Genomic DNA, 14943 nt, shown 5'->3' with positions numbered 1-14943 from the left:
AAGTAGCTACCCTTTGCATTGATGACAGCTTTGCACACTCTTGGCATTTGCTCAACCAGCTTCACCTGGAATGCTTTTCCAACAGTCTTGAAGGAGTTCCCACATATGCTGAGCACTTGCTGGCTGCTTTACCTTCACTCTGCGGTCCAACTCATCCCAAACCATCTCAATTGGGTTGAGGTTGGGTGATTGTGGAGGCCAGATCATCTGATGCAGCACTCCATCACTCTCCTTCTTGGTGAAATAGCTCTTACACAACCTGGAGGTGTGTTGGGTCATTGTCCAGTTGAAAAACAAATGATAGTGAGTCCCACAAAGCGCAAACCAGATGGGATGGCGTATCGCTGCAGAATGCTGTGGTTGCCATGCTGGTTAAGTGTGCCTTGAATTCTAAATAAATCACTGAGAGTGTCACCAGCAAAGCACCCCCACACCATTACAACTCCCCCTCCAAGCTTCACGGTGGGAACCACACATGGAGAGATCATCCGTTCACCCACTCTGCGTTTCACAAAGACACAGCGGTTGGAACCAAAAGTCTCACATTTGGACACATCAGACCAAAGGACAGACCAAGGAACCAGACCACCGGTCTAATGTCCATTGCTTGTGTTTCTTGGCCCAAGCAAATCTCTTCTTCTTCTTGGTGTCCTTTACTAGTGGTTTCTTTGCAGCAATTCGACCATGAAGGCCTGATTCACGCAGTCTCCTCTGAACAGTTGATGTTGAGATGTGTCTGTTACTCAAACTCTGTGAAGCATTTATTTGGGCTGCAATTTCTGAGGAAACTCTAATGAACATATCCTCTGCAGCAGAGGTAACCCTGGGTCTTTCTTTCCTGTGGCGGTTTTCATAAGAGGCAGTTTCATCATAATGCTTGGTGGTTTTTGCGACTGCACTTGAAGAAACTTTCAAAGTTCTTGAAATGTTCCATATTGATTTAGGTAAAAACATTAATGTTACATGTCTAAACAAAATGCCAAGTTAAAATTTGCTGTTAGTTAGCTAACTTTATTGGAGGTTAGATGGCTGTCTTGTTAACGTTACTCGATGGATTGTGATTTTTGTAAAAAAAAAACATTGCTTGCTAACGTTAACATTACACCTAAAGCACGAGGACCTGCTGCGAGTGGTGAACTTCATCAACAACTACGCAGAGGATAGTGGAATAGTATTACCAGGACGCCACCCAGGACACAAACGCTTTGGTGGAAAGCTGCTCCCATCCGAAGTGACAAAAGCAGCAGTGTGGCGTCTCTACAAGGATTCGATGACAACACTTGGTATGTAAAGCATAAACACATTTTTATTATTTAATTGACCTCCAACATGATTGGCACTACTTTTATTGACCTCACATTTTTTCTGTATTTTCCAGAGGTACGTTTGGTCGGGCGGTCATCCTTCAGGAATCTGTGGAGAAAATTGCTGCCCCACATCTCAAGCACGAAGCTGAGGACAGACCTGTGCTGGCAGTGCCAGAGGAACAACTCTCAGGTTTTCAGATCTGCCAATCTGCCAGAAGCTGTTAAGTCAGCCAAGCTGAAGAAGCACGAGCAGCATCTCCTGCTTGTTCAGAGTGAGCGGTCTGTCTACAAGACGATGGTTGCTGACTGCAAGACCACCTGTCAAGACCTGTAGTTGTCTCTGGGGGCCCTACTGAACCAGCAGGCAGACATCAGGATGCATTACAGCTTTGATTTTGCTTAACAAGTAAGCAACATGTCCTCCTTTATACTGATTAAGAACATAGATGGATAGATAAATATACACAACAAAAATATACAAAAATCATTTAAAAAAATATATATATATGTACATATTTGAGAGGCAGGCAAATACATTTCACTGAGCGGTGTAAAGACAGATTGACAGGGGTGAGACAATTAAATGTAAATTATCTTAATGTTCTTTTGTTGTTTGCAGCTGCACTACCCTTCTGAACCTATGCAGCCAGGTCCAATCTACATTTTAACGCCTCGCAAGTGTTGGTTGTTTGGTGTCTGCTGTGAAGGAATACCACAACAAGTCAACTACTTGATCGAAGAAGGCAGCAGCGCAGTCATCAACTACATGCACCATTTCTTCACCAACTACGGAGTTGGGGAAACACATGTGGACCTGAATTGTGATAACTGCAGTGGCCAAAACAATAACAAGTTTGTGCTCTGGTATTGTGCCTGGAGGACCATGCACAATCTCCACCACAGTCTGGATCAGCTCTACCTGCAGTGCCTCTAGTCAAATGACTCTCTCCTACGTTGCGGCTACAATTTTTTTAATTCTGCTGCTCAGCCACTTTACCCCTGATTGTATGCATATAACTACCTCATTTATCGTGCTGATATCGTGTACATACTGTATATTTTATTTATATTGCCACTATCTATTTATGATATTGCTACTATGCAAGTATTTGCAACCATTTACACCTTCTGTAGAGACCATCCACTTAGCAAGACTTGAATATCGTGTGGTCGTAACGTGATTTTGTGACATACCAAAACATTATCCTGTGGCCGTAACAAGTGTCCACCACAAATATATGGCGCATGCATCTGTTTATGTACTATACATGTGCACCTCACGCAGCATTCAACTCAGGTTACATGGCCTTAACTTGTGTTTTTTATTTTCATTTCACTTCACCTTTATTTAACCAGGTAGGCTAGTTGAGAACAAGTTGCGACCTGGCCAAGATAAAGCAAAGCAGTGACACAGACAACAACACAGAGTTACACATGGAGTAAAAAGGCAATAAATAGGCCATATAGGAGCGAATAATTACAATTTAGCAGATTAACACTGGAGTGATAAATGAGCAGATGATGTGCAAGTAGAGATACTGGTGTGCAAAAGAGGAGAATTATTTATTTTTTAAACAGTATGGGGATGAGATACTGTAGGTAGATTGGGTGGGCTATTTACAGATGGATTATGTACAGCTGCAGCGATCGGTTAGCTGCTCAGATAGTTGATGTTTAATGTTGGTGAGGGAAATAAAAGTTTCCAATTTTTGCAATTCGTTCCAGTCACTGGCAGCAGAGAACTGGAAGGAAAGGTGGCCAAATGAGGTGTTGGCTTTGGGGATGATCAGTGAGATAAACCTGCTGGAACGTGTGCTATGGGTGGCTGTTATCGTGACCAGTGAACTGAGATAAGGTGGAGCTTTACCTAGCATAGACTTATAGATGACCAGGAGCCAGTGGGTCTGGCGACGAATATGTAGCGAGGGCCAGCCGACTAGAGCATACAGGTCGCAGTGGTGGGTGGTATAAGGTGATTTGGTAACAAAATGTGAGTCTGTGATAGACTGCATCCAGTTTGCTGAGTAGAGTGTTGGAAGCTATTTTGTAGATGACATGAGGATAGTCAGTACTAGGGTAAGTTTAGCAGCGTGAGTGAAAGGAGGCTTTGTTGCGAAATAGAAAGCCAATTCTAGATTTGATTTTGGATTGGAGATGTTTATTATGAGTCTGGAAGGAGAGTTTACAGTCTAGCCAGACACCTAGGTATCTCTGTCATGGTCGTTGGAATGAATGGACCAAGGCGCAGCGTACTTACAGTTCCATCTGTTTAATAAATATGCAACTCATCAAAAACAATACAGGCGAAAACAAAGCGTAACATTCTGTGCTATTCACAGGCAGCTAAACAAAAACAAGATCCAACAAACGACAGGGGTGAAAAGGCTGCCTAAATATGATCCCCAATCAGAGACAACGATAGACAGCTGCTTCTGATTGGAAACCATACCAGGCCAACAAAGAAATATAAAACATAGATTGCCCACCCTAGTCACACCGTGACCTAACCAAATAGAGAATTAAAATGATCTCTAAGGTCAGGGCGTGACACCTCCATTATCTATTGAAAAGCAGAGATGACATGTACTTTTCCCGCTGCCCCTGTTTCGAGACACACATGTTATTTAGTATATGTAAAGACAATATTAATTCAAGAATAGCCTGATGGGTGACAATATTAGCCTATCACTTGTGAATGATATATGATCACTTATGAATGATGCCCAGCATAAGGAAAGAAACAATGCCTTTTCATATTCGCACACCTCATGTAGCCTAGCCAATAGGCCTATATGTTTTGATAAGGTTTGTATCACAACTAAAGTGGACAAATAACATCTTAAAATGAAGCACATTAATCTGCTTTAAACTGGGTGTAGAATGGCCTACCGAGTGGCACAGTGCTAACCTGTGCCACTAGGGATACTGGTTCGAGTCCAGGCTCGGTCGCAGTCGATCGCAACTGGGAGAACCATGGGGCGGCGCACAATTGGCCCAGCGTCGTCCGGGTTAGGGGAGGATAGGGCCAGCAGGAATGTTCTTGTCCCATCGCTCACTAGCGACTCCTGTGGTGGGCCGGGCGCAGTGCACGCTGACACGGTTGCCAGGTGTACGGTGTTTCCTCCGAGACAATGGTGTAGCTGGCTTCCGGGTTAAGCGGGCATTGTGTCAAAAAGCAGTGTTGCTTGGCTTGGTTGTGTTTCTTCGCCTCTCCCTAGTCTGTACGGGAATTACCAGGGATGGGACAAGACTGTAACTATCAATTGGATACCATGAAATTGGGGATAAAAAGGGGTAAAAAAATATAACAAAAATGTGAAATGTATAAATTAAATCAAAGGGTGTAGAGCCTAACTGGCATACATAAGCAGCGCATGAGTTTCAAGTTCATAATAAAAGCATTACATGCATGATCACATTTTCTGTCACTTTTGATAATGGTGTTTTCCCTATAGCCTACTGTCATATGCACATTGGTGAGCTTATAATGTGAAGGAATAGCTGAATAGTTTCTCGGACAGAATAGAATAGTACTATGGGGGATAGTAGATGGACATAGGCTAGTGCTTTTGCTGTTTGTTAGGCCTACTCACCTTGTTGGCTGACAACATTTATTGTGGACAGTTCTTCCAATATATTCAATATGCACCTCGGAATTGGATAAGGACACGTGCAGTTGCGTTCCTGATGTGTCTGTTTTCATTTGTAGCCTGTGAGAAAGACCCGATCAGGTGATGGAGAGCCATGTGAGTGAGATGTGTTTCAGAGCACGCAGCACTCAGGGAGAAGAGCACAACGCAGCACTCCGGGCCAAGGGCACAAATGCCACTGGGCGCAAAAGGCCTGGATTTTTTAGGGTGCATTACGGTCACACAAAGGGGATAGCGGCGTGAAATTTGAGGCATTATCAAGTGCTTGTCAAATTGTGAATGTGAGACTGATGAAGTGTGTACAGCCTGCACAGCTCATGACTTTCAAGCAACTTTATTCAAATCATCATTAGTCTCATCATGCAGCCTTACAATGTATTAAAAATCCAAACATATAGAACAAATAAAGTTACATTAATAACTCTAAATTATGCATAAAAATCTATCAAGTTCCTTGGCGTACACATCACTGACAAACTGAAATGGTCCACCCACACAGACAGTGTGGAGAAGAAGGCGCAACAACGCCTCTTCAACCTCATGAGGCTGAAGAAATGTGGCTTGGCACCTAAAACCCTCACAAACTTTACAGATGCACAATTGAGAGCATCCTGTCGGGCTGTATCACCACCTGGTATGGCAACTGCAACGCCCACAACCGCAGTTGTGGGGGTAAACTACCTGCCCTACAGGACACCTACAGCACCCGATGTCACAGAAAGGTCAAAAAGATCATCAAGGACAACAACCACCCAAGCCACTGCCTGTTCACCCCGCTATCATCCAGAAGATGAGGTCAGTACAGGTGCATCAAAGCTGACCGAGAGACTGAAAAACAGCTTCTATCGCAAGGCCATCAGACTGTTAAATAGACATCACTAGCACATTACAGGATGAATAAATACATTGATTTAAAATCAATGGCCACTTTAATAAATGGAACACTAGTCACTTTAACACTTGAATAATGTTTACATATCTTGCATTACTCATCTCATATGTATATACTGTATTCTATTCTATTCTACTGTATCCTAGTCTATGCCGCTCTGAGATCGTCACAGTGCCCTTGGTACTGTTGCTCATTCCGTGCACCAGTTTCAGAGGTCTACATCACCGGCCTCTAGGCACTGAACTGTGCCATTACGCACACACCTGGTCCCCATTTCCTCACTGATTTATATTTGTATAAATGTGCCTTTGGTTCACCATTGGGCTGTTGATTATTGTTCCCATGTCCGTTGGTCATGTGAGTACCTGTGCCTTGTTGTTTAGGCTTTCGTGTCGCTTGTAGTGTGCAGATGATTATGGGTCTCGTCCCGTATTGTATCATTGTACGCTTGTGTTTTCAGGTCTCGTTCCGTGTATTTTTTCGAGGTACTCCTCACTCTTTTGTTTGGGTCTCAACCCTGTGTTTTGTATACGTGTTTGTTTGGTCTTTGTCCCGTGCCTTAACAGGGCATGCTGTAATTTGGGTAGTAATAGAACAAACTGTTACGCATTCCTGCATCTGTCTCCCGATCCTTTATATGAACGGGACAGACATTTCTCATCCAAATATTTATATATTCTTAATTCCATTCCTTTACTTTAGATGTGTGTATTGCTGTGAAATTGTTAGATATTTCTGCACTGTTGGAGCTAGAATCGCAAGCATTTTGCTACACCCACAATAACATCTGGTAAACACGTGTATATGATTTGATTTTGATTTGATATAGGTGTACATATTTCTTTGTTAACCTCTCAACACAGAATAGACACTTGTGCGCACTCCCTAAAATTGTTGAGGGGAATCTGGTTGATCCTGAGAGTGGTTCCTAAGTGCAGATCTGGCCTTGGGAAATCCATAGCAGTTGTACGTGTTTAAAATGTAATTAGCGGATGCTGGAGTTTTCTTTGGGACATACATATTTAATGTGGTTGTAATTGTTCCAGGATCATCTGTTTACAACCCTGACCAAGAAAAAGGTCCACGATCAGCACGTGCGGAGCATGCTCCTTTTGGGGGAGAAAACAATTCTGGTTAGGGAGATGGCCCAGCACTGTTCCTCTCTGAACAGCTTTGCGTTGGTCCTTAGGACCCAGATTTCAAGTGATGGCAGGTTCCTCTCATACCCACCATTTTTCAGCTAGTTTGATTTCACACAAATTCCGATATTGTTCTGTCAATTCCCACCAAGTTAATGTATTTATTTGATCAGTCTTGTGATTTTGTATCTGTATGTTAATAATTTGATGTCTTTCTTTCGTACCTATACTACAGGGCATTCTGCAGAAGGACACACAGGTCTACTGAGACTCGCAGAAATTTGGGGCAGGCTTAAGTTACTCAGGCAAATGTCCAAGACTGCTTTGGGTCTGAACTCCTCTCTTATTTTAGATGGGGATGAGGAGGAACAGAAGGGATATGACTACATTAGCAGTGGTGATGATGAAGAGGAGGCAGAAGAGGGAGCAACCTAGGTACTACAGTACCTTTTAATTATACTGATGTTGTTTTGTTGCCTTGAGCTTTTATGAGTTACCATAGTTTTTACATTGTTATTTGTTTTTGTGCGTAGTTGACATTTCAAATAACTGTCTTTTACATGTACATACATTCATTACAGATGGCTTACTATGGCTTCAATACATTTTATTAGGCTTTTTGTTTTTTGTTTGTTGTTTTTCTTACTATGTAATAGACAAGTGCAGTTCAGGTTCCCTTCCTGAGAGCAGGAAGAGTTGCTTCAGAAGACAGCTGTCATACCATCTACCTTCACCAAAAGCCCACTCCATGCAGCTGTGAATCTGTCCCCCACAGTATCACCCTTTCATTTAAGGGGGACTCATTTAATTACATTCTCTGTACCTCTCAGCCCCAGACACTTATTTTTGGCTACAGAGGAAGGATGGTCCTGGGAAAATGTAAGCCCTCTTAAATTCTTAAACAGCACTTTAGATGTAAGGACTGAAAGTCCATGACTTCCACACAATGTTAAACATATGATTGTCCTTTCTTTGGTGTTTATAAACAATGGCGTAATAAAACCTAAGGAGGGAATACGGTGGTCAACAATTGAAGAGTTTATTTCCATCAGAAATATGCTTGTGGGTACCTTTATGTGTTTGTAAAATATAACTAATTCCTAGGTTTTATACTGGTTTAGTTGCGAAACACCTTATATCCATTGTTTAGTTGGAATATGTTTGTGTCCCGTATATTAAATCATAAATCTGGCTTCATGCGATAGTGTTTGGTTAGAGTTAGGACTCATCCCAAATGGCACCCTATTCCCAAGTGCACTACTTTTGACCAGACCCTATATCTCATATTATTGTACTGTCATATGTACTATTCTATTGATAAATGTTTAAATATATTTATTTTTAAATATTCATGTCACAAATATATTATTTGTACAGTTCTTTGTTTGTCACATTTGACTGTGCAAAACCTCGCAGTGCTACTTTTTTCTGAGAGTGAGGCAGACATATGTAATTGTACTCTCCTCATGACATTTTTCATTTATATTCTTGTAGAGTCATTGTGTACACACTGAGTGTACAAAACATCAAGAACACCTGCTCTTTCCATGACAGACTGACCAGGTTAAAGCTATGATCCCTTATTGATGTCACTTGTTAAAGGGGAGGATTTTTAAGCCTTGAGACATGAATTGTGTATGTGTGCCATTCCGAGGGTGAATGGGCAAGACAAAATATTTAAGTGGACTATCTGCCATTACTACCACCATTACTACTGTAGTCGCCACCAATACAGCAAATTGGCCAAACGTCATTCCACTGCAAAGAAAAAAACTTTATTTAATCAAATGTATAAGCTGAGATACAATGAGGAAGGTGCATAGATGGCAGAATCCCAAAATGTTATTGTTAACACTATCCACACTGAGTTTTTAAACTACAGCGAGCGATATGGTTCAATATACCAATGAATCAGCACAATATATTATTTCATTTTTTGCCTGTGTCTTGAAGCTAAAATTGGCCTCATGTATACCCTGCTAATGACCATACAAAAAACAGTAACGGAGAGCAATGTACCATATGGAGAACTTGGCAAAACGAGGAATTTGTGGTAAGTGTATGGGGTCCGTCACCTTTATGTACCACTGCTATTGGGAAATCATGGGTACGAACCTGTGTTTTGTGAAATCATGTGAAATGCCTGTACTTGTACCTTTATTTAAACCATCCTCAGGCTATGTGAAATGATTGCACAAAACACAAGGTCCTAATCATGGGACATTGTGATTTTTCTTATAAAACAGCCAATGATCTTCAATAACAGCGAGCGATATGGTTCAATATACCAATGAATCAGCACAATATATTATTTCATTTTTTGCCTGTGTCTTGAAGCTAAAATTGGCCTCATGTATACCCTGCTAATGACCATACAAAAAACAGTAACGGAGAGCAATGTACCATATGGAGAACTTGGCAAAACGAGGAATTTGTGGTAAGTGTATGGGGTCCGTCACCTTTATGTACCACTGCTATTGGGAAATCATGGGTACGAACCTGTGTTTTGTGAAATCATGTGAAATGCCTGTACTTGTACCTTTATTTAAACCATCCTCAGGCTATGTGAAATGATTGCACAAAACACAAGGTCCTAATCATGGGACATTGTGATTTTTCTTATAAAACAGCCAATGATCTTCAATAATACGTACAGTAGGTTATACGATCACATTTATTTTCTCTTTCTGTGCCTTGCCTGGGCCAACCTTTCCCTGATCACGGACTTCACTGGCCATACTCCATTGTGCACACTGCAATATCAAAAGCAGAATGACTAAGTTCCCTTTCAACTACAAAAAGACAAGATGACCTTAACTACAAACACTAATCATCTACAGATTTCCTGCTTGGGAATGCAACTGTGAGGCTAGCTGAGGCATTGAATGAGCCACAGAGTTCAAAGAGCCAAGAGAAGGGGAGACAGCTATCAGAGACAGACAAGGGAGGGAAATACTGTTCTTGAGTGAAACTTCACATACTGCCCAACTTATCTTACATCTTCAGAAGTATCACTCTGTTGCAGTTACGGAGCCTTATGTACTCAACTACTTCTGATCTAAAAACGGCATCTTAATATATTTTCACTGTTCCTACACCCACCTCAGGCAGCTACCAAGATTTGTTAGAGCAAGACTTTGTTTCGTTTCTAATTTACATATTTTAGTGCCAATAAAGGTACTAAACACAAAGATCAGAATCAGATGTGGATATGTGAAAATGCTCCAAGGCACTAAACATTCATGTCTTCTTCCTCCCTTTGTCGGGAGGGATAGGGAGTCAACTGAGTTCAGGGTGACAGTGTCATCCGGGCTGTCCGGAGTCAGGGGGGGGTATCTGAGTGTGATGTTGTCTGGGCTGTTGTTCACCTGGGAGACTTTGGCCTGGTTGTCGTTGGCCTGGGACACGTCGGTCTGCCTGTAGTTTGCCTGGGTGACGTTGGCCTGGGTGACGTTGGCCTGGGTGACGGAGGCCTGGGTGACGGAGGCCTGGGTGACGGAGGCCTGACTGTCATTGGCCTGAGGGATGTTAGCCTGGCTTTTGTTGACCTGGGTGATGATGTTCGGGGTGCCATCAGGGTTAAAGGGTATCCAACCTGAGAGAGGCACAATCAATTATTTAAAAGATCAGAAAGACCACACATTTTAGGAACAATTGCAGACTAAATGTACACCTACTCTACACATGTATTCCCCTTGTTGAAGCAAGCTTTCCATACATGGGTTTTTAAACTATGTCAAAAGGAAGTGGCAGAACGAAAACTTAAGGTTAGGAATGGGAGTTGATATTGTTTAGAAAGCTGCCTAAGTATGATTCCCAATCAGAGACAACGATAGACAGCTGTCCCTGATTGAGAACCATACCCAGCCAAAACATAGAAATATAAAAACATAGAAAACAGAACATAGAATGCCCACCCAAGTCACACCCTGACCAAACCAAAATAGAGACATGAAAAGGCTCTCTAAGATCAGGGTGTGATATCAAAGTACCTGTGTGACCAGGAATTAGATATGCACAGGTATGGAGGGCATACAGTTCTACCACGGTCACCGGGCACACGTTAAGACTATGGAACTATGATATTGCTATGCTTTTCTTAACAATCCCACCTGTGGATATCAGGAAGGTCAGCCACAACACTGGTTACTAATTTCATCAACACATGGCATGATTTAAGATATATTTCAGCTTTGTAGTTATTATCAATATCCTTTTTCCTCTTCCATCTACAATTCCTTTCTTGCATTTCACAGGGAACTTGAACTGCAAAGGTAACTCCAACTTGTATGCAAGTTTGGTACCAAGAACTAAGCCTGTATTAGTGCATTGTTTATGTTTGTTTGAAAGCAATGTACAGCTTTAAATGTGTTTAAAACTATCATCGACTGCCAAGCCGTGCATCCACAGCTCTGTCTACATTTCTCCAACCTTATCCCTCAGTTTACCATAAATCAATACTGAAAACTGTGGCTTTAAACATGTGTGCCTCCTCTGGGTTAATCAGACATTTTAATTGGGTATTGCTCTGGTTAAGTCTGCACACTCAATGTACCTCACTTCAATCTACCGAAACCAGAATGTTTCCCCCCCAATTAAGCCAAGTGAAATAAGGTAATCTTACTTTCTACCACAATTTCGAAAATGCCCTGCATTTTTTAAGGCAAACTTTGTAGGACTATTCCAAGATTGCACTTGGGGTCATCGTTTCACACCTCCACTGTCCTGGCATTCTGCTTTTACGAAGTAGCAACACTGGCCTAAAGCCCAGGAATTGTAGCTTCTCAAGCTGTAATAAAAGCATTTCATGAATATTGTACAGCGTTATATAGCGTGTGGTGTTAGGTTGTATAGTTTTAGATGTGAATCTGCTCTTAAACATGGCATCATAGGAGTCTACAATGTCTCAAGGTAAGGGGTGAACTGCACCAATGTGTCAATAATTTACCATGTCACCGGACATAGGCCTACTTCAAGACGATCTGCTCTCATTTCTGCTTGCCTGGTGAAAATGGCTGTGAACCATCTTTCAGGAAACAGTAGTGACCGTCTTGGACCATACAGAACAATTGTACTGTTAATGTTCTATTTGATTCATATTTTTGTACAGCCTGATAATATAGATTGGATACATTTGCAATGCTTAGTCATCTGTATATAGAAATGAATAGGGATTGGCATAAGAAAACAAATCATAGGACAATCCTTTATTTACACAGAACATATCAAACTGAAAAGTTGGCAACAAGGTTGGAATTACAACACTAGACTGTGTCAACTGCCTCCCTAAAATATCAAAAGTGTTTCTAGCCATTCACCATCACATCCTGAGAGATTTAGCTAATTAGCTATCCTAACTATGGTATTAAAAGCAAACTAGGCAATTAAAAAGAAGGATTGAGTTGCCTCTAGACTGTCACGACTTCTGCCGAAGTCGGTTCCTCTCTTTGTTCGGGCGGCGTTCGGCGGACGACGTCACCGGTCTTCTAGGCATCGCCGATCCACCTTTCATTTTCCATTTGATTTGTCTTGTTTTCTCACACACCTGGTTTACATTCCCTCATTACTTGTCGTGTATTTAACCCTCTGTTCCCCCCATGTCTGTGTGTGAAATTGTTTGTTGTAAAGTGTTTGTGCTCTCTGACTGGTTCACCACGGGTTATTTTGTACCCATATTCTGTTGTTCTGGGTTTTTTTATTTATTTTATTTATTTTACCTTTATTTAACCAGGTAGGCAAGTTGAGAACAAGTTCTCATTTACAATTGCGACCTGGCCAAGATAAAGCAAAGCAGTTCGACAGATAAAACGACACAGAGTTACACATGGAGTAAAAACAAACATACAGTCAATAATGCAGTATAAACAAGTCTATATACAATGTGAGCAAATGAGGTGAGAAGGGAGGTAAAGGCAAAAAAGGCCATGATGGCAAAGTAAATACAATATAGCAAGTAAAATACTGGAATGGTAGTTTTGCAATGGACGAATGTGCAAAGTAGAAATAAAAAGATAATGGGGTGCAAAGGAGCAAAATAAATAAATAAATTACAATTAAATACAGTTGGGAAAGAGGTAGTTGTTTGGGCTAAATTATAGGTGGGCTATGTACAGGTGCAGTAATCTGTGAGCTGCTCTGACAGTTGGTGCTTAAAGCTAGTGAGGGAGATAAGTGTTTCCAGTTTCAGAGATTTTTGTAGTTCGTTCCAGTCATTGGCAGCAGAGAACTGGAAGGAGAGGCGGCCAAAGAAAGAATTGGTTTTGGGGGTGACTAGAGAGATATACCTGCTGGAGCGTGTGCTACAGGTGGGAGATGCTATGGTGACCAGCGAGCTGAGATAAGGGGGGACTTTACCTAGCAGGGTCTTGTAGATGACATGGAGCCAGTGGGTTTGGCGACGAGTATGAAGCGAGGGCCAGCCAACGAGAGCGTACAGGTCGCAATGGTGGGTAGTATATGGGGCTTTGGTGATAAAACGGATTGCACTGTGATAGACTGCATCCAATTTGTTGAGTAGGGTATTGGAGGCTATTTTGTAAATGACATCGCCAAAGTCGAGGATTGGTAGGATGGTCAGTTTTACAAGGGTATGTTTGGCAGCATGAGTGAAGGATGCTTTGTTGCGAAATAGGAAGCCAATTCTAGATTTTACTTTGGATTGGAGATGTTTGATATGGGTCTGGAAGGAGAGTTTACAGTCTAACCAGACACCTAAGTATTTGTAGTTGTCCACGTATTCTAAGTCAGAGCCGTCCAGAGTAGTGATGTTGGACAGGCGGGTAGGTGCAGGTAGCGATCGGTTGAAGAGCATGCATTTAGTTTTACTTGTATTTAAGAGCAATTGGAGGCCACGGAAGGAGAGTTGTATGGCATTGAAGCTTGCCTGGAGGGTTGTTAACACAGTGTCCAAAGAAGGGCCGGAAGTATACAGAATGGTGTCGTCTGCGTAGAGGTGGATCAGGGACTCACCAGCAGCAAGAGCGACCTCATTGATGTATACAGAGAAGAGAGTCGGTCCAAGAATTGAACCCTGTGGCACCCCCATAGAGACTGCCAGAGGTCCGGACAGCAGACCCTCCGATTTGACACACTGAACTCTATCAGAGAAGTAGTTGGTGAACCAGGCGAGGCAATCATTTGAGAAACCAAGGCTGTCGAGTCTGCCGATGAGGATATGGTGATTGACAGAGTCGAAAGCCTTGGCCAGATCAATGAATACGGCTGCACAGTAATGTTTCTTATCGATGGCGGTTAAGATATCGTTTAGGACCTTGAGCGTGGCTGAGGTGCACCCATGACCAGCTCTGAAACCAGATTGCATAGCAGAGAAGGTATGGTGAGATTCGAAATGGTCGGTAATCTGTTTGTTGACTTGGCTTTCGAAGACCTTAGAAAGGCACGGTATGATAGATATAGGTCTGTAGCAGTTTGGGTCAAGAGTGTCCCCCCCTTTGAAGAGGGGGATGACCGCAGCTGCTTTCCAATCTTTGGGAATCTCAGACGACACGAAAGAGAGGTTGAACAGGCTAGTAATAGGGGTGGCAACAATTTCGGCAGATAATTTTAGAAAGAAAGGGTCCAGATTGTCTAGCCCGGCTGATTTGTAGGGGTCCAGATTTTGCAGCTCTTTCAGAACATCAGCTGAATGGATTTGGGAGAAGGAGAAATGGGGAAGGCTTGGGCGAGTTGCTGTTGGGGGTGCAGTGCTGTTGTCCGGGGTAGGAGTAGCCAGGTGGAAAGCATGGCCAGCCGTAGAAAAATGCTTATTGAAATTCTCAATTATGGTGGATTTATCAGTGGTGACAGTGTTTCCTATCTTCAGTGCAGTGGGCAGCTGGGAGGAGGTGTTCTTATTCTCCATGGACTTTACAGTGTCCCAGAACTTTTTTGAGTTAGTGTTGCAGGAAGCAAATTTCTGCTTGAAAAAGCTAGCCTTGGCTTTTCTAACTGCCTGT

The 14943-nt window shown here is 42.3% G+C and overlaps 2 long non-coding RNA genes across 2 annotated transcripts; one reads left to right on the top strand and one right to left on the bottom strand.

Annotated features, from left to right (window-relative positions):
• The first annotated feature begins 1101 nt into the window (after nt 1-1101).
• Nucleotides 1102-2360, top strand: LOC116356836 (uncharacterized). Its single transcript, XR_004205117.1, has 3 exons — nt 1102-1283; nt 1379-1713; nt 1927-2360. It is a non-coding gene; the product is annotated as an uncharacterized LOC116356836 (long non-coding RNA).
• Nucleotides 2361-9014: 6654 nt separating this feature from the next.
• LOC116356834 (uncharacterized) lies at nt 9015-10781 on the bottom strand. The gene is made up of 2 exons (XR_004205115.1): nt 10666-10781; nt 9015-10583 (listed from the first exon to the last, which is right to left on the bottom strand). It is a non-coding gene; the product is annotated as an uncharacterized LOC116356834 (long non-coding RNA).
• Nucleotides 10782-14943: the final 4162 nt, after the last annotated feature.

This window comes from Oncorhynchus kisutch, linkage group LG24 (genome assembly GCF_002021735.2).
Source record: "Oncorhynchus kisutch isolate 150728-3 linkage group LG24, Okis_V2, whole genome shotgun sequence".
Classification (NCBI taxonomy): Eukaryota; Metazoa; Chordata; class Actinopteri; order Salmoniformes; family Salmonidae; genus Oncorhynchus; species Oncorhynchus kisutch.
This window is presented reverse-complemented; position numbering and strand designations above follow the sequence as displayed.